Source organism: Leuresthes tenuis, unplaced genomic scaffold, assembly GCF_036924035.1.
Source record: "Leuresthes tenuis unplaced genomic scaffold, fLeuTen1.0.hap1 SCAF_23, whole genome shotgun sequence".
Classification (NCBI taxonomy): domain Eukaryota; kingdom Metazoa; phylum Chordata; class Actinopteri; order Atheriniformes; family Atherinopsidae; genus Leuresthes; species Leuresthes tenuis.
The window spans coordinates 2,255,351-2,272,321 of record NW_027325377.1 but is presented as its reverse complement, the minus strand read 5'-3'; the positions used below and the strand labels follow the sequence as shown (position 1 = coordinate 2,272,321).

Here is a 16,971-nt window from a genome sequence, read left to right as displayed (position 1 = left end):
TTTTGTGTCTCTTTGTGGTAGTTTTGTCTCTCTTTGTGGTAATTGTGTGTCTCTGTGGTCGTTTTGTGTCTCTTTGTGGTTGTTTTGTGTCTCTGGATGTTTTGTGTCTCTTTGTGGTCGTTTTGTCTCTTGTGGTCATTTTGTGTCTCTTTGTGGTTGTTTTGTGTGTCTTGATGTTTTGTGTCTCTTTCTGGTCATTTTGTGTCTCTCTGTGGTTGTTTTGTGTCTCTTTCTGGTCATTTTGTGTCTCTCTGTGCTTGTTCTGTCTCTCTTTGTGGTTTTTTTGCGTCTCTCTGTGGTTGTTTTGTGTCTCTGTGGTTGTTTTGTGTCTTTTTGTGATCGTTTTGTCTCTTGTGGTCATTTTGTGTCTCTTTGTGGTTGTTTTGTGTCTCCTTGTAGTTGTTTTGCGTCTATGTGGTCGTTTTGTGTCTCTTTCTGGTAATTTTCTTTCTCTTTGTGGTAGCTTTGTGTCTCTTTGTGGTAGTTTTGTGCCTCTTTGTGTTTATTTTGTGTCTCTTTGTGATAGTTTTGTGTCTTTTTGTAGTTGTTGTGTCTCTGTGGTTGTTTTGTCTCTCTTTGTGGTCATTTTGTGTCTCTGTGGTCGTTTTGTGTGTCTTTGTGGTTGTTTTGTGTCTCTGGATGTTTTGTGTCTCTTTGTGGTCGTTTTGTCTCTGTGGTCGTTTTGCGTCTTTTTGTGGTCGTTTTGTCTCTTGTGGTCATTTTGTGTCTCTTTGTGGTTTTTTTGTGTCTCTTTGTAGTTGTTTTGTGTCTCTCTGGTTGTTTTGTTTCTCTTTCTGGTAATTTTTTGTCTCTTTGTGGTCGTTTTGTGTCTCTTTGTGGTTGTTTTGTGTGTCTTTGTGATCGTTTTGTGTCTCTTTGTTATCGTTTTGTGTGTATTTGTAGTTGTTGTGTCTCTTTGTGGTAGTTTTGTGTCTCTTTTTGGTCGTTTTGTGTCTCTTTGTGGTTGTTTTGTGTCTCTGGATGTTTTGTGTCTCTCTGTGGTCGTTTTGTGTCTCTTTGTGGTTGTTTTGTGTCTCTGGATGTTTTGTATCTCTTTGTGGTCGTTTTGTGTCTCTGGATGTTTTGTGTCTCTCTGTGGTCGTTTTGTGTCTCTTTGTGGTTGTTTTGTGTCGCTGGATGTTTTGTGTCTCTTTGTGGTCGTTTTGTCTCTTGTGGTCATTTTGTGTCTCTTTGTGGTTGTTTTGTGTCTCTTGATGTTTTGTCTCTCTTTCTGGTCATTTTGTGTCTCTCTGTGGTTGTTTTGTGTCTCTGTGGTTGTTTTGTGTCTTTTTGTGATCGTTTTTTCTCTTGTGGTCATTTTGCGTCTCTGTGGTCGTTTTGTGTCTCTTTCTGGTAATTTTTTTCTCTTTGTTGTAGCTATGTGTCTCTTTGTGGTAGCTTTGTGTCTCTTTGTGGTAGTTTTGTGTCTCTTTGTGTTTATTTTGTGTCTCTTTGTGATCGTTTTGTGTCTCTTTGTAGTTGTTGTGTGTCTGTGGTTGTTTTGTCTCTCTTTGTGGTCATTTTATGTCTGTTTGTGGTAGGTTTGTCTCTCTTTGTGGTCATTTTTTGTCTCTTGTGGTCATTTTGTGTCTCTCTGTGGTTGTTTTGTGTCTCTTTGTAGTTGTTTTGTGTCTCTCTGGTTGTTTTGTTTCTCTTTCTGGTAATTTTTTGTCTCTTTGTGGTCGTTTTGTGTCTCTTTGTGGTTGTTTTGTGTGTCTTTGTGATCGTTTTGTGTCTCTTTGTTATCGTTTTGTGTGTATTTGTAGTTGTTGTGTCTCTTTGTGGTAGTTTTGTGTCTCTTGTTGGTTGTTATGTGTCTCTTTTTGGTCGTTTTGTGTCTCTTTGTGGTCGTTTTGTGTCTCTGGATGTTTTGTTCCTCTCTGTGGTTGTTTTTTGTCTCTTTCTGGTAATTTTGTGTCTCTTTGTGGTAGTTTTGTCTCTCTTTGTGGTAATTTTGTGTCTCTGTGGTCGTTTTGTGTCTCTCTGTGGTTGTTTTGTGTCTCTGGATGTTTTGTGTCTCTCTGTGGTCGTTTTGTGTCTCTTTGTGGTTGTTTTGTGTCTCTGGATGTTTTGTGTCTCTTTGTGGTCGTTTTGTCTCTTGTGGTCATTTTGTGTCTCTTTGTGGTTGTTTTGTGTCTCTTGATGTTTTGTGTCTCTTTCTGGTAATTTTGTGTCTCTCTGTGTTTGTTCTGTCTCTCTTTGTGGTTGTTTTGCGTCTCTGTGGTTGTTTTGTGTCTTTTTGTGATCGTTATGTCTCTTTTGGTCATTTTGTGTCTCTTTGTAGTTGTTTTGCGTCTCTGTGGTCGTTTTGTGTCTCTTTCTGGTAATTTTTTTTCTCTTTGTTGTAGCTATGTGTCTCTTTGTGGTAGCTTTGTGTCTCTTTGTGGTAGTTTTGTGTCTCTTTGTGTTTATTTTGTGTCTCTTTGTGATCGTTTTGTGTCTCTTTGTAGTTGTTGTGTCTCTGTGGTTGTTTTGTCTATCTTTGTGGTTATTTTATGTCTGTTTGTGGTAGTTTTGTATCTCTTTGTGGTCATTTTGTGTCTCTGTGGTCGTTTTGTGTCTCTTTGTGGTAGTTTTGTGTCTCTTTGTGTTTATTTTGTGTCTCTTTGTGATCGTTTTGTGTCTCTTTGTAGTTGTTGTGTCTCTGTGGTTGTTTTGTCTATCTTTGTGGTTATTTTATGTCTGTTTGTGGTAGTTTTGTATCTCTTTGTGGTCATTTTGTGTCTCTGTGGTCGTTTTGTGTCTCTTTGTGGTTGTTTTGTGTCTCTGGATGTTTTGTGTCTCTTTGTGGTCGTTATGTGTCTCTGGATGTTTTGTGTCTCTTTGTGGTCGTTTTGTCTCTTGTGGTCATTTTGTGTATCTGGATGTTTTGTGTCTCTTTCTGGTAATTTTGTTTCTCTCTGTATTCATCTTGTGTCTCTTTGTGGTCGTTTTGTGTATCTGAATGTTTTGTGTCTTTCATCATTTTTATGACTTATGTGGTGCTGTGGCTTAGTTGGTCAAAGTGCCTGTCTAGTAAACAGGAGATCCTGGGTTCAAATCCCAGCAGTGCCTGTGGTCCTGTTAAGCAAACTATGACTTAGCATATAAAACAGGTCATTATCAGGGTTCCACTGAATGTTTTTCATTGGTCCTCTAAATTAAATGATGAACCTTTAAATGATGAACATCATGATTATTATGAGTCTGTTCTTTGGTCAGACTTGATAAAAATGTTTCTAGAAATCAGAATTAGTTTTGGGATGTTTTGTGTCTCTTTGTGGTCGTTTTGTCTCTCTTTGTGGTAATTTTGTGTCTCTTTGTGGTAATTTTGTGTCTCTGTGGTCATTTTGTGTCTCTTTGTGGTAATTTTGTGTTTCTCTGTGGTTGTTTTGTCTCTCTTTGTAGTCGTTTTGTGTCTCTTTATGGTCGTTTTGTGTATCTGAATGTTTTGTGTCTCTTTGTGGTAGTTTTGTCTCTCTTTGTGGTCATTTTGTGTCTGTCTGTGGTTGTTTTGTGTCTCTGTGGTCATTTTGTGTCTCTGTGGTCATTTTATGTCTCTCTGTGGTCGTTTTGTGTCTCTGTGGTCATTTTATGTGTCTCTGTGGTCGTTTTGTGTCTTTTTGTGGTCGTTTTGTCTCTTGTGGTCATTTTGTGTCTCTTTGTGGTTGTTTTGTGTGTCTTTGTGATCGTTTTGTGTCTCTTTGTTATCGTTTTGTGTGTATTTGTAGTTGTTGTGTCTCTTTGTGGTAGTTTTGTGTCTCTTTGTAGTTGTTATGTGTCTCTTTGTGGTCGTTTTGTGTCTCTTTGTGGTCGTTTTGTGTCTCTTTGTGGTTGTTTTGTGTCTCTTTGTAGTGGTTTTGTGTCTCTGTGGTTGTTTTGTTTCTCTTTCTGGTATTTTTTTGTCTCTTTGTGGTCGTTTTGTGTCTCTTTGTGGTACTTTTATGTCTCTTTGTGGTCGTTTTGTGTCTCTGTGGTCGTTTTGTGTCAGCCTCCAAGCAGAAGGCGACATGTTGGAGGTCTGACGTGGGTCCAGTTTATCACAGGAAGAAGAATGAAAAGGCTGAAAATGAAAGCAGATTCACCTCCTGAGAGGAGGAGGAAGTGATGCTGTAATTATTATAAATGATGTTAAACTGAAAGCCTGTTTTAAGCTCTCAAAGGGAGCGAAATCTGGCTACGGCATGAAGCAGACGAAGCATTAAATCCCCCCTAAAGTCACCCGAGCCCAAAATATCAGAGCGGTTCGGTTCTGTTTTACTCTGGAACCTTAAACGGATCAAATGTTGTTCAACTCAGACAAACTAAATGGCTGAAAACATCAAAATGACGGCGCTGTGACAGGATGAAGGCGTTTGATGTGGTGTAAAGTCCATAAGAAGAGTTTCAGAAACAAACTAAGCTCTGATGGGGGTCAAATATTCTACAAAAAGGAGTTTAATTACTTTGAATGAACATGTTGTTACAGAGAGGCTAAATTATCTATTTTATACAGTATTTCTGCACAATATGGTGGTTCATAATGTGGTTGTTTTGTGTCTCCTTGTGGTCATTTTCTGTCTTTTTGTGGTCATTTTGTGTCTCTTTGTAGTTGTTATGTCTCTGTGGTTGTTTTGTCTCTCTTTGTGGTCATTTTGTGGTCATTTTATGTGTCCTTGGGGTCATTTTATGTCTCTTTGTAGATGTGCCTAAAAGAACACGCCCCCCCTGTGTTCATTGAGCTCCTCTGGCTGCCCTTAGCCGCCCGCATCAGGTTCAAGTCCCTGATGTTAGCTACAAAGAGCTTAATGGAACGGCTCCATCTGCTTGAATGCTCTTGCAAAGGCTTCTGTCCCAACTGGGTCCCTCCGTTGGTCCCAGGATTGTCGTCTAGCAGCTCCTACACCACGCCTAAGACAATCCAAACTCTGTTCATGTGTCGTCCCACGATGGTGGAATGACCTACCGAGCGCTACCAGAACAGGGGCGTCCCTGTCTATCTTCAAGAAGCTCCTGAAAACCCAACTCTTCAGAGAGCATCTCCTATCCCAGCACTTACCTTGTACTTCCCTCCCCCCTCTATCTCTGCACTTTATCTTTCTGCTCTTCCTTCTATGCCTGCACCCTATCTCTACTCTGTCCCCTCTGACAGAGTCGGACTCCTGGGTTCCTTCTATGGAGCTTATTGTTAGCTTTTTATAGAGCTGTTATATCTTCATTTGTAAGTAGCTTTGGATAAAAGCGTCTGATAAATACAGAAACAGAAACATTTCCGGGAGTTTATCCAATTCCAGATCTTTATTCTTTCATCATTTTTATGACTTATGTGGTGCTGTGGCTTAGTTGGTCAAAGTGCCTGTCTCGTAAACAGGAAATCCTGGGTTCAAATCCCAGCAGTACCTGTGGTCCTGTTAAGCTAACGATGACTTAGCATATAAAACGGGTCATTATCAGGGTTCTACTGAATGTTTTTCATTGGTCCTCTAAATTAAATGATGAACCTTTAAATGATGAACATCATGATTATTATGAGTCTGTTCTTTGGTCAGACTTGATAAAAATATTTTTAGAAATCAGAGTTAGTTTTGGGAGAGTCTCTGGAGCTCGCTTCCTGGAGTGCATCCAGTTCAGGACGAAGTGAATCCAGTTCAGAATGAAGTGGATCCAGTTCCTGATCTTTATTCTTTCATCATTTTCGTGACTTATGTGGTGCTGTGGCTTAGTTGGTCAAAGTGCCTGTCTAGTAAACAGGAGATCCTGGGTTCAAATCCCAGCAGTACCTGTGGTCCTGTTAAGCTAACTATGACTTAGCATATAAAACAGGTCATTATCAGGGTTCTACTTTACATTGGTTTACTTAATTAAATGATGAACATCATGATTATTATGAGTCTGTTCTTTAGTCAGACTTGATAAAAATGTTTTTAGAAATCAGAATTAGTTTTGGGATGTTTTGTGTCTCTTTGTGGTCGTTTTGTCTCTCTTTGTGGTAATTTTGTGTCTCTTTGTGGTAATTTTGTGTCTCTGTGGTCATTTTGTGTCTCTTTGTGGTCATTTTGTGTTTCTCTGTGGTTGTTTTGTCTCTCTTTGTAGTCGTTTTGTGTCTCTTTATGGTCGTTTTGTGTATCTGAATGTTTTGTGTCTCTTTGTGGTAGTTTTGTCTCTCTTTGTGGTCATTTTGTGTCTGTCTGTGGTTGTTTTGTGTCTCTGTGGTCATTTTGTGTCTCTGTGGTCATTTTATGTCTCTCTGTGGTCGTTTTGTGTCTCTGTGGTCGTTTTGTGTCTTTTTGTGGTCGTTTTGTCTCTTGTGGTCATTTTGTGTCTCTTTGTGGTCGTTTTGTGTGTCTTTGTGATCGTTTTGTGTCTCTTTGTTATCGTTTTGTGTGTATTTGTAGTTGTTGTGTCTCTTTGTGGTAGTTTTGTGTCTCTTTGTAGTTGTTATGTGTCTCTTTGTGGTCGTTTTGTGTCTCTTTGTGGTCGTTTTGTGTCTCTTTGTGGTTGTTTTGTGTCTCTTTGTAGTGGTTTTGTGTCTCTGTGGTTGTTTTGTTTCTCTTTCTGGTATTTTTTTGTCTCTTTGTGGTCGTTTTGTGTCTCTTTGTGGTACTTTTATGTCTCTTTGTGGTTGTTTTGTGTGTCTTTGTGATCGTTTTGTGTCTCTTTGTTATCGTTTTGTGTGTCTTTGTAGTTGTTGTGTCTCTTTGTGGTTGTTATGTGTCTCTTTGTGGTCGTTTTGTGTCTCTTCGTGGTCGTTTTGTGTCTCTGGATGTTTTGTTCCTCTCTGTGGTTGTTTTGTGTCTCTTTCTGGTAATTTTGTGTTTCTTTGTGGTAGTTTTGTCTCTCTTTGTGGTCATTTTGTGTCTTTGTAGTCGTTTTGTGTCTCTCTGTGGTTGTTTTGTGTCTCTGTGGTCGTTATGTGTCTCTGGATGTTTTGTGACTCTTTGTGGTCGTTTTGTCTCTAGTGGTCATTTTGTGTCTCTTTGTGGTTGTTTTGTGTCTCTTTGTGATAGTTTTATGTCTCTTTGTGGTTGTTTTGTGTCTCTTTGTTATCGTTTTGTGTCTCTTTGTGGTAGTTTTGTGTCAGCCTCCAAGCAGAAGGCGACATGTTGGAGGGCTGACGTGGGTCCGGTTTATCACAGGAAGAAGAATGAAAAGGCTGAAAATGAAAGCAGATTCACCTCCTCAGAGGAGGAGGAAGAGATGCTGTAATTATTATAAATTATGTTAAACTGAAAGCCTGTTTTAAGCTCTCAAAGGGAGTGAAATCTGGCTACGGTATGAAGCAGACGAAGCATTAAATCCCCCCTAAAGTCACCCGAGCCCAAAATATCAGAGCGGTTCGGTTCTGTTTTACTCTTGAACCTTAAACGGATCAAATGTTGTTCAACTCAGACAAACTAAATGGCTGAAAACATCAAAATGACGACGCTGTGACATGATGAAGGCGTTTGATGTGGCGTAAAGTCCATAAGAAGATTTTAAGAAACAAACTAGGCTCTGATGGGGGTCAAATATTCTACAAAAAGGGGTTTAATTACTTTGAATGAACATGTTGTTTCAGAGAGGCTAAGTTATCTGTTTTATACAGTATTTATGCACAATATGGTGGTTCATAATGTGGTTGTTTTGTGTCTCTTTGTGGTTGTTTTGTGTCTCTTTGTGGTAGTTTTGTGTCTCTTTGTGGTAGTTTTGTGTCAGCCTCCAAGCAGAAGGCGACATGTTGGAGGTCTTACGTGGGTCCAGTTTATCACAGGAAGAAGAATGAAAAGGCTGAAAATGAAAGCAGATTCACCTCCTCAGAGGAGGAGGAAGTGATGCTGTAATTATTATAAATGATGTTAAACTGAAAGCCTGTTTTAAGCTCTCAAAGGAAGTGAAATCTGGCTACGGCATGAAGCATTAAATCCCCCCTAAAGTCACCCGAGCCCAAAATATCAGCGGCTCGGTTCGGTTTTACTCTGGAACCTTAAACGGATCAAATGTTGTTCAACTCAGACAAACTAAATGGCTGAAAACATCAAAATGACGACGCTGTCACATGATGAAGGTGTTTGATGTGGCGTAAAGTCCATAAGAAGAGTTTCAGAAACAAACTAAGCTCTGATGGGGGTCAAATATTCTACAAAAAGGGAGTTTAATTACTTTGAATGAACATGTTGTTTCAGAGAGGCTAAGTTATCTATTTTATACAGTATTTCTGCACAATATGGTGGTTCATAATGTGGTTGTTTTGTGTCTCCTTGTGGTCATTTTCTGTCTTTTTGTGGTCATTTTGTGTCTCTTTGTAGTTGTTATGTCTCTGTGGTTGTTTTGTCTCTCTTTGTGGTCATTTTGTGGTCATTTTATGACTCTTTGTAGATGTGCCTAAAAGAACACGTCCCCCCTCTGTTCATTGAGCTCCTCTGGCTGCCCTTAGCCGCCTGCATCAGGTTCAAGTCCCTGATGTTAGCTACAAAGAGCTTAATGGAACGGCTCCATCTACTTGAATGCTCTTGCAAAGGCTTCTGTCCCAACTGGGTCCCTCCGTTGGTCCCAGGATTGTCGTCTAGCAGCTCCTACACCACGCCTAAGACAATCCAAACTCTGTTCATGTGTCGTCCCACGATGGTGGAATGACCTACCGAGCGCTACCAGAACAGGGGCGTCCCTGTCTATCTTCAAGAAGCTCCTGAAAACCCAGCTCTTCAGAGAGCATCTCCTATCCCAGCACTTACCTTGTACTTCCCTCCCCCCTCTATCTCTGCTCTTTATCTTTCTGCTCTTCCTTCTAAGCCTGCACCCTATCTCTACTCTGTCCCCTCTGACAGAGTCGGACTCCTGGGTTCCTTCTATGTAGCTTATTGTTAGCTTTTTATAGAGCTGTTATATCTTCATTTGTAAGTCGCTTTGGATAAAAGCGTCTGATAAATACAGAAACATTTCCGGGAGTGGATCCAGTTCACGATCTTTATTCTTTCATCATTTTTATGACTTATGTGGTGCTGTGGCTTAGTTGGTCAAAGAGCCTGTCTCGTAAACAGGAGATCCTGGGTTCAAATCCCAGCAGTACCTGTGGTCCTGTTAAGCTAACGATGACTTAGCATATAAAACGGGTCATTATCAGGGTTCTACTGAATGTTTTTCATTGGTCCTCTAAATTAAATGATGAACCTTTAAATGATGAACATCATGATTATTATGAGTCTGTTCTTTGGTCAGACTTGATAAAAATGTTTTTAGAAATCAGAGTTAGTTTTGGGAGAGTCTCTGGAGCTCGCTTCCTGGAGTGCATCCAGTTCAGGACGAAGTGGATCCAGTTCCTGATCTTTATTCTTTCATCATTTTCGTGACTTATGTGGTGCTGTGGCTTAGTTGGTCAAAGTGCCTGTCTAGTAAACAGGAGATCCTGGGTTCAAATCCCAGCAGTGCCTGTGGTCCTGTTAAGCTAACTATGACTTAGCATATAAAACAGGTCATTATCAGGGTTCTATTTTACATTGGTTTACTTAATTAAATGATGAACATCATGATTATTATGAGTCTGTTCTTTAGTCAGACTTGATAAAAATGTTTTTAGAAATCAGAATTAGTTTTGGGATGTTTTGTGTCTCTTTGTGGTCGTTTTGTCTCTCTTTGCGGTAATTTTGTGTCTCTTTGTGGTAATTTTGTGTCTCTGTGGTCATTTTGTGTCTCTTTGTGGTCATTTTGTGTTTCTCTGTGGTTGTTTTGTGTCTCTTTGTGGTCGTTTTGTGTATCTGAATGTTTTGTCTCTCTTTGTGGTCATTTTGTGTCTGTCTGTGGTTGTTTTGTGTCTCTGTGGTCATTTTGTGTCTCTGTGGTCATTTTATGTCTCTCTGTGGTCGTTTTGTGTCTCTGTGGTCATTTTATGTGTCTCTGTGGTCGTTTTGTGTCTTTTTGTGGTCGTTTTGTCTCTTGTGGTCATTTTGTGTCTCTTTGTGGTTGTTTTGTGTGTCTTTGTGATCGTTTTGTGTCTCTTTGTTATCGTTTTGTGTGTATTTGTAGTTGTTGTGTCTCTTTGTGGTAGTTTTGTGTCTCTTTGTAGTTGTTATGTGTCTCTTTGTGGTCGTTTTGTGTCTCTTTGTGGTCGTTTTGTGTCTCTTTGTGGTTGTTTTGTGTCTCTTTGTAGTGGTTTTGTGTCTCTGTGGTTGTTTTGTTTCTCTTTCTGGTATTTTTTTGTCTCTTTGTGGTCGTTTTGTGTCTCTTTGTGGTACTTTTATGTCTCTTTGTGGTTGTTTTGTGTGTCTTTGTGATCGTTTTGTGTCTCTTTGTTATCGTTTTGTGTGTCTTTGTAGTTGTTGTGTCTCTTTGTGGTTGTTATGTGTCTCTTTGTGGTCGTTTTGTGTCTCTTCGTGGTCGTTTTGTGTCTCTGGATGTTTTGTTCCTCTCTGTGGTTGTTTTGTGTCTCTTTCTGGTAATTTTGTGTTTCTTTGTGGTAGTTTTGTCTCTCTTTGTGGTCATTTTGTGTCTCTGTGGTCGTTTTGTGTCTCTTTGTGGTTGTTTTGTGTCTCTGGATGTTTTGTGTCTCTTTGTGGTCGTTTTGTCTCTTGTGGTCATTTTGTGTCTCTTTGTTATCGTTTTGTGTGTCTTTGTAGTTGTTGTGTCTCTTTGTGGTAGTTTCGTGTCTCTTTGTGGTTGTTATGTGTCTCTTTGTGGTCGTTTTGTGTCTCTTTGTGGTCGTTTTGTGTCTCTTTGTGGTCGTTTTGTGTCTCTGGATGTTTTGTTCCTCTCTGTGGTTGTTTTGTGTCTCTTTCTGGTAATTTTGTGTCTCTTTGTGGTAGTTTTGTCTCTCTTTGTGGTAATTTTGTGTCTCCGTGGTCGTTTTGTGTCTTTTTGTTTTTGTTTTGTGTCTCTGTGGTCGTTTTGTGTGTCTCTGTGGTTTTTTTGTGTCTCTTTGTAGTTGTTTTGTGTCTCTCTGGTTGTTTTGTTTCTCTTTCTGGTAATTTCTTGTCTCTTTGTGGTCGTTTTGTGTCTCTTTGTGGTACTTTTATGTCTCTTTGTGGTTGTTTTGTGTGTCTTTGTGATCGTTTTGTGTCTCTTTGTTATCGTTTTGTGTGTATTTGTAGTTGTTGTGTCTCTTTGTGGTAGTTTTGTGTCTCTTTGTAGTTGTTATGTGTCTCTTTGTGGTCGTTTTGTGTCTCTTTGTGGTCGTTTTGTGTCTCTGGATGTTTTGTTCCTCTCTGTGGTTGTTTTGTGTCTCTTTCTGGTAATTTTGTGTCTCTTTGTGGTAGTTTTGTCTCTCTTTGTGGTAATTTTGTGTCTCCGTGGTCGTTTTGTGTCTTTTTGTTTTTGTTTTGTGTCTCTGTGGTCGTTTTGTGTCTCTGGATGTTTTGTGTCTCTTTGTGGTCGTTTTGTCTCTTGTGGTCATCTTGTGTCTCTTTGTGGTTGTTTTGTGTCTCTTGATGTTTTGTGTCTCTTTCTGGTCATTTTGTGTCTCTCTGTGCTTGTTCTGTCTCTCTTTGTGGTTGTTTTGTGTCTCTGTGGTTGTTTAGTGTCTTTTTGTGATCGTTTTGTCTCTTGTGGTCATTTTGTGTCTCTTTGTGGTTGTTTTGTGTCTCCTTGTATTTGTTTTGCGTCTCTGTGGTCGTTTTGTGTCTCTTTCTAGTAATTTTTTTCTCTTTGTTGTAGCTATGTGTCTCTTTGTGGTAGCTTTGTGTCTCTTTGTGGTAGTTTTGTGTCTCTGTGGTCGTTTTGTGTCTCTTTGTGGTTGTTTTGTGTCTCTGAATGTTTTGTGTCTCTTTGTGGTCGTTATGTGTCTCTGGATGTTTTGTGTCTCTTTGTGGTCGTTTTGTCTCTTGTGGTCATTTTGTGTCTCTTTGTGGTTGTTTTGTGTCTCTTTGTGGTCGTTTTGTCTCTTGTGGTCATTTTGTGTCTCTTTGTGGTTGTTTTGTGTCTCTTTGTGGTCGTTTTGTCTCTTGTCGTCATTTTGTGTCTCTTTGTGGTCGTTTTGTGTATCTGAATGTTTTGTGTCTTTCATAATTTTTATGACTTATGTGGCGCTGTGGCTTAGTTGGTAAAGTGCCTGTCTAGTAAACAGGAGATCCTGGGTTCAAATCCCAGCAGTGCCTTTGGTCCTTTTAAGCTAACTATGACTTAGCATATAAAACAGGTCATTATCAGGGTTCTACTTTACATTGGTTATCTTACTTAAATGATGATTATTATGAGTCTGTTCTTTGGTCAGACTTGATAAAAATGTTTTTAGAAATCAGAATTAGTTTTGGGATGTTTTGTGTCTCTTTGTGGTCGTTTTGTCTCTCTTTGTGGTAATTTTGTGTCTCTTTGTGGTCATTTTGTGTCTCTGTGGTAATTTTGTGTCTCTTTGTGGTTGTTTTGTGTCTCTGGATGTTTTGTGTCTTTTTGTGGTCGTTATGTGTCTCTGGATGTTTTGTGTCTCTTTGTGGTCGTTTTGTCTCTTGTGGTCATTTTGTGTCTCTTTGTGGTTGTTTTGTGTCTCTGGATGTTTTGTGTCTCTTTCTGGTAATTTTGTGTTTCTCTGTGGTTGTTTTGTGTCTCTGTGGTCATTTTATGTGTCTCTGTGGTCGTTTTGTGTCTTTTTGTGGTCGTTTTGTCTCTTGTGGTCGTTTTGTGTCTCTTTGTTATCGTTTTGTGTGTCTTTGTAGTTGTTGTGTCTCTTTGTGGTAGTTTTGTGTCTCTTTGTGGTTGTTATGTGTCTCTCTGTGGTCGTTTTGTGTCTTTTTGTGGTCGTTTTGTCTCTTGTGGTCATTTTGTGTCTCTTTGTTATCGTTATGTGTGTCTTTGTAGTTGTTGTGTCTCTTTGTGGTCGTTTTGTGTCTCTGTGGTCGGTTTGTGTCTCTTTGTGGTTGTTTTGTGTCTCTGGATGTTTTGTGTCTCTTTGTGGTTGTTTTGTGTCTCTGGTCGTTTTGTGTCTCTTTGTGGTTTTTTGCGTCTCTTTGTGATTGTTTTGGGCCTCACTGTGGTTGTTTAGTCTCTCTTTGTGGTCATTTTGTGTCTCTGTGGTCGTTTTGTGTCTCTTCGTGGTTGTTTTGTGTCTCTGGATGTTTTGTGTCTCTTTGTGGTTGTTTTGTGTCTCTGGATGTTTTGTGTCTCTTTGTGGTAGCTTTGTGTCTCTTTGTGGTAGTTTTGTGTCTCTTTGAGGTTGTTTTGTGTCTCTTTGTGATCGTTTTGTGTCTCTCTGTGGTTGTTTTGTGTCTCTTTGTGATCGTTTTGTGTCTCTTTGTAGTTGTTGTGTCTCTGTGGTTGTTTTGTCTCTCTTTGTGGTTGTTTTGTGTCTCTGTGATCGTTTTGTGTCTCTCTGTGGTTGTTTTGTGTCTTTTTGTGGTCGTTTTGTCTCTTGTGGTCATTTTATGTCTCTTTGTGGTCGTTTTGTGTATCTCAATGTTTTGTGTCTTTCATCATTTTTATGACTTATGTGGTGCTGTGGCTTAGTTGGTCAAAGTGCCTGTCTTGTAAACAGGAGATCCTGGGTTCAAATCCCAGCAGTGCCTGTGGTCCTGTTAAGCTAACGATGACTTAGTATATAAAACAGGTCATTATCAGGGTTCTACTGAATGTTTTTCATTGGTCCTCTAAATTAAATGATGAACGTTTAAATGATGAACATCATGATTATTGTGAGTCTGTTCTTTGGTCAGACTTGATAAAAATGTTTTTAGAAATCAGAGTTAGTTTTGAGAGAGGCTTTGGATCTACTTCCTCAAGTGGATCCAGTTCAGGACAAAGTGGATCCCGCTCCTGATCTTTATTCTTTCATAATTTTCATGACTTATGTGGCGCTGTGGCTTAGTTGGTCAAAGTGCCTGTCTAGTAAACAGGAGATCCTGGGTTCAAATCCCAGCAGTGCCTTTGGTCCTTTTAAGCTAACTATGACTTAGCATATAAAACAGGTCATCATAAGGTTTCTACTTTACATTGGTTCTCTTACTTAAATGATGATTATTATGAGTCTGTTCTTTGGTCAGACTTGATAAAAATGTTTTTAGAAATCAGAATTAGTTTTGGGATGTTTTGTGTCTCTTTGTGGTCGTTTTGTCTCTCTTTGTGGTAATTTTGTGTCTCTTTGTGGTAATTTTGTGTCTCTGTGGTCATTTTGTGTCTCTTTGTGGTTGTTTTGTGTCTCTGGATGTTTTGTGTCTCTTTGTGGTCGTTTCGTCTCTTGTGGTCATTTTGTGTCTCTTTGTGGTTGTTTTGTGTCTCTGGATGTTTTGTGTCTCTTTCTGGTAATTTTGTGTTTCTCTGTGGTTGTTTTGTCTCTCTTTGTAGTCTTTTTGTGTCTTTCTGTGGTTGTTTTGTGTCTCTGTGGTCATTTTATGTGTCTCTGTGGTCGTTTTGTGTCTTTTTGTGGTCGTTTTGTCTCTTGTGGTCGTTTTGTGTCTCTTTGTGGTTGTTGTGTCTCTTTGTGGTAGTTTTGTGTCTCTTTGTGGTCGTTTTGTGTCTCTGTGGTCGGTTTGTGTCTCTTTGTGGTTGTTTTGTGTCTCTGGATGTTTTGTGTCTCTTTGTGGTTGTTTTGTGTCTCTGGTCGTTTTGTGTCTCTTTGTGGTTTTTTGCGTCTCTTTGTGATTGTTTTGGGCCTCTCTGTGGTTGTTTTGTGTCTCTGGATGTTTTGTGTCTCTTTGTGGTAGCTTTGTGTCTCTTTGTGGTAGTTTTGTGTCTCTTTGAGGTTGTTTTGTGTCTCTTTGTGATCGTTTTGTGTCTCTTTGTAGTTGTTGTGTCTCTGTGGTTGTTTTGTCTCTCTTTGTGGTTGTTTTGTGTCTCTGTGATCGTTTTGTGTCTCTCTGTGGTTGTTTTGTGTCTCTTTGTGATCGTTTTGTGTCTCTTTGTAGTTGTTGTGTCTCTGTGGTTGTTTTGTCTCTCTTTGTGGTTGTTTTGTGTCTCTCTGTGGTTGTTTTGTGTCTTTTTGTGGTCGTTTTGTCTCTTGTGGTCATTTTATGTCTCTTTGTGGTCATTTTGTGTCTCTTTGTGGTCGTTTTGTGTATCTCAATGTTTTGTGTCTTTCATCATTTTTATGACTTATGTGGTGCTGTGGCTTAGTTGGTCAAAGTGCCTGTCTAGTAAACAGGAGATCCTGGGTTCAAATCCCAGCAGTGCCTGTGGTCCTGTTAAGCTAACTATGACTTAGCATATGAAACAGCTCATTATCAGGGTTCTACTGAATGTTTTTCATTGGTCCTCTAAATTAAATGATGAACCTTTAAATCATGAACATCATGATTATTATGAGTCTGTTCATTGGTCAGACTTGATAAAAATGTTTTTAGAAATCAGAGTTAGTTTTGGGAGAGGCTGTGGAGCTACTTCCTCAAGTGGATCCAGTTCAGGACAAAGTGGATCCAGTTCCTGATCTTTATTCTTTCATAATTTTTATGACTTATCGCTGTGGCTTAGTTGGTCAAAGTGCCTGTCTAGTAAACAGGAGATCCTGGGTTCAAATCCCAGCAGTGCCTTTGATCCTTTTAAGCTAACTATGACTTAGCATATAAAACAGGTCATTATCAGGGTTCTACTTTACATTGGTTCTCTTACTTAAATGATGATTATTATGAGTCTGATCTTTGGTCAGACTTGATAAAAATGTTTTTAGAAATCAGAATTAGTTTTGGGATGTTTTGTGTCTCTTTGTGGTCGTTTTGTCTCTCTTTGTGGTAATTTTGTGTCTCTTTGTGGTCATTTTGTGTCTCTGTGGTCGTTTTGTGTCTCTTCGTGGTTGTTTTGTGTCTCTGGATGTTTTGTGTCTCTTTGTGGTTGTTTTGTGTCTCTGGATGTTTTGTGTCTCTTTGTGGTAGTTTTGTGTCTCTTTGTGGTTGTTTTGTGTCTCTGTGATCGTTTTGTGTCTCTCTGTGGTTGTTTTGTGTCTTTTTGTGGTAGTTTTGTCTCTTGTGGTCATTTTATGTCTCTTTGTGGTCGTTTTGTGTATCTCAATGTTTTGTGTCTTTCATCATTTTTATGACTTATGTGGTGCTGTGGCTTAGTTGGTCAAAGTGCCTGTCTAGTAAACAGGAGATCCTGGGTTCAAATCCCAGCAGTGCCTTTGGTCCTTTTAAGCTAACTATGACTTAGCATATAAAACAGGTCATTATCAGGGTTCTACTTTACATTGGTTCTCTTAATTAAATGATGATTATTATGAGTCTGTTCTTTGGTCAGACTTGATAAAAATGTTTTTAGAAATCAGAATTAGTTTTGGGATGTTTTGTGTCTCTTTGTGGTCGTTTTGTCTCTCTTTGTGGTAATTTTGTGTCTCTTTGTGGTAATTTTGTGTCTCTGTGGTCATTTTGTGTCTCTTTGTGGTTGTTTTGTGTCTCTGGATGTTTTGTGTCTCTTTGTGGTCGTTTTGTCTCTTGTGGTCATTTTGTGTCTCTTTGTGGTTGTTTTGTGTCTCTGGATGTTTTGTGTCTCTTTCTGGTAATTTTGTGTTTCTCTGTGGTTGTTTTGTCTCTCTTTGTAGTCTTTTTGTGTCTCTCTGTGGTTGTTTTGTGTCTCTGTGGTCATTTTATGTGTCTCTGTGGTCGTTTTGTGTCTTTTTGTGGTCGTTTTGTCTCTTGTGGTCGTTTTGTGTCTCTTTGTGGTTGTTGTGTCTCTTTGTGGTAGTTTTGTGTCTCTTTGTGGTCGTTTTGTGTCTCTGTGGTCGGTTTGTGTCTCTTTGTGGTTGTTTTGTGTCTCTGGATGTTTTGTGTCTCTTTGTGGTTGTTTTGTGTTTCTGGTCGTTTTGTGTCTCTTTGTGGTTGTTTTGTGTCTCTGGATGTTTTGTGTCTCTTTGTGGTTGTTTTGTGTCTCTGGATGTTTTGTGTCTCTTTGTGGTAGCTTTGTGTCTCTTTGTGGTAGTTTTGTGTCTCTTTGAGGTTGTTTTGTGTCTCTTTGTGATCGTTTTGTGTCTCTTTGTAGTTGTTGTGTCTCTGTGGTTGTTTTGTCTCTCTTTGTGGTTGTTTTGTGTCTCTGTGATCGTTTTGTGTCTCTCTGTGGTTGTTTTGTGTCTCTTTGTGATCGTTTTGTGTCTCTTTGTAGTTGTTGTGTCTCTGTGGTTGTTTTGTCTCTCTTTGT

General features: G+C 39.3%; 11 non-coding genes across 11 annotated transcripts; all 11 read left to right on the top strand.

Moving 5' to 3' along the window:
• Positions 1-2,980: 2,980 nt before the first annotated feature.
• Positions 2,981-3,054, top strand: trnat-agu (transfer RNA threonine (anticodon AGU)). The gene has a single exon. It is a non-coding gene; the product is annotated as a tRNA-Thr (tRNA).
• Positions 3,055-5,286: 2,232 nt separating this feature from the next.
• Positions 5,287-5,360, top strand: trnat-cgu (transfer RNA threonine (anticodon CGU)). The gene has a single exon. It is a non-coding gene; the product is annotated as a tRNA-Thr (tRNA).
• A 306-nt stretch (positions 5,361-5,666) lies between these two features.
• Positions 5,667-5,740, top strand: trnat-agu (transfer RNA threonine (anticodon AGU)). Its single transcript has one exon. It is a non-coding gene; the product is annotated as a tRNA-Thr (tRNA).
• Positions 5,741-8,932: 3,192 nt separating this feature from the next.
• On the top strand, positions 8,933-9,006 carry trnat-cgu (transfer RNA threonine (anticodon CGU)). The gene has a single exon. It is a non-coding gene; the product is annotated as a tRNA-Thr (tRNA).
• A 285-nt stretch (positions 9,007-9,291) lies between these two features.
• On the top strand, positions 9,292-9,365 carry trnat-agu (transfer RNA threonine (anticodon AGU)). Its single transcript has one exon. It is a non-coding gene; the product is annotated as a tRNA-Thr (tRNA).
• A 2,582-nt stretch (positions 9,366-11,947) lies between these two features.
• trnat-agu (transfer RNA threonine (anticodon AGU)) lies at positions 11,948-12,020 on the top strand. The gene has a single exon. It is a non-coding gene; the product is annotated as a tRNA-Thr (tRNA).
• A 1,327-nt stretch (positions 12,021-13,347) lies between these two features.
• Positions 13,348-13,421, top strand: trnat-ugu (transfer RNA threonine (anticodon UGU)). Its single transcript has one exon. It is a non-coding gene; the product is annotated as a tRNA-Thr (tRNA).
• A 284-nt stretch (positions 13,422-13,705) lies between these two features.
• trnat-agu (transfer RNA threonine (anticodon AGU)) lies at positions 13,706-13,779 on the top strand. The gene has a single exon. It is a non-coding gene; the product is annotated as a tRNA-Thr (tRNA).
• Positions 13,780-14,949: 1,170 nt separating this feature from the next.
• trnat-agu (transfer RNA threonine (anticodon AGU)) lies at positions 14,950-15,023 on the top strand. Its single transcript has one exon. It is a non-coding gene; the product is annotated as a tRNA-Thr (tRNA).
• A 280-nt stretch (positions 15,024-15,303) lies between these two features.
• trnat-agu (transfer RNA threonine (anticodon AGU)) lies at positions 15,304-15,377 on the top strand. Its single transcript has one exon. It is a non-coding gene; the product is annotated as a tRNA-Thr (tRNA).
• Positions 15,378-15,887: 510 nt separating this feature from the next.
• Positions 15,888-15,961, top strand: trnat-agu (transfer RNA threonine (anticodon AGU)). Its single transcript has one exon. It is a non-coding gene; the product is annotated as a tRNA-Thr (tRNA).
• The last annotated feature ends 1,010 nt before the right edge of the window (positions 15,962-16,971 follow it).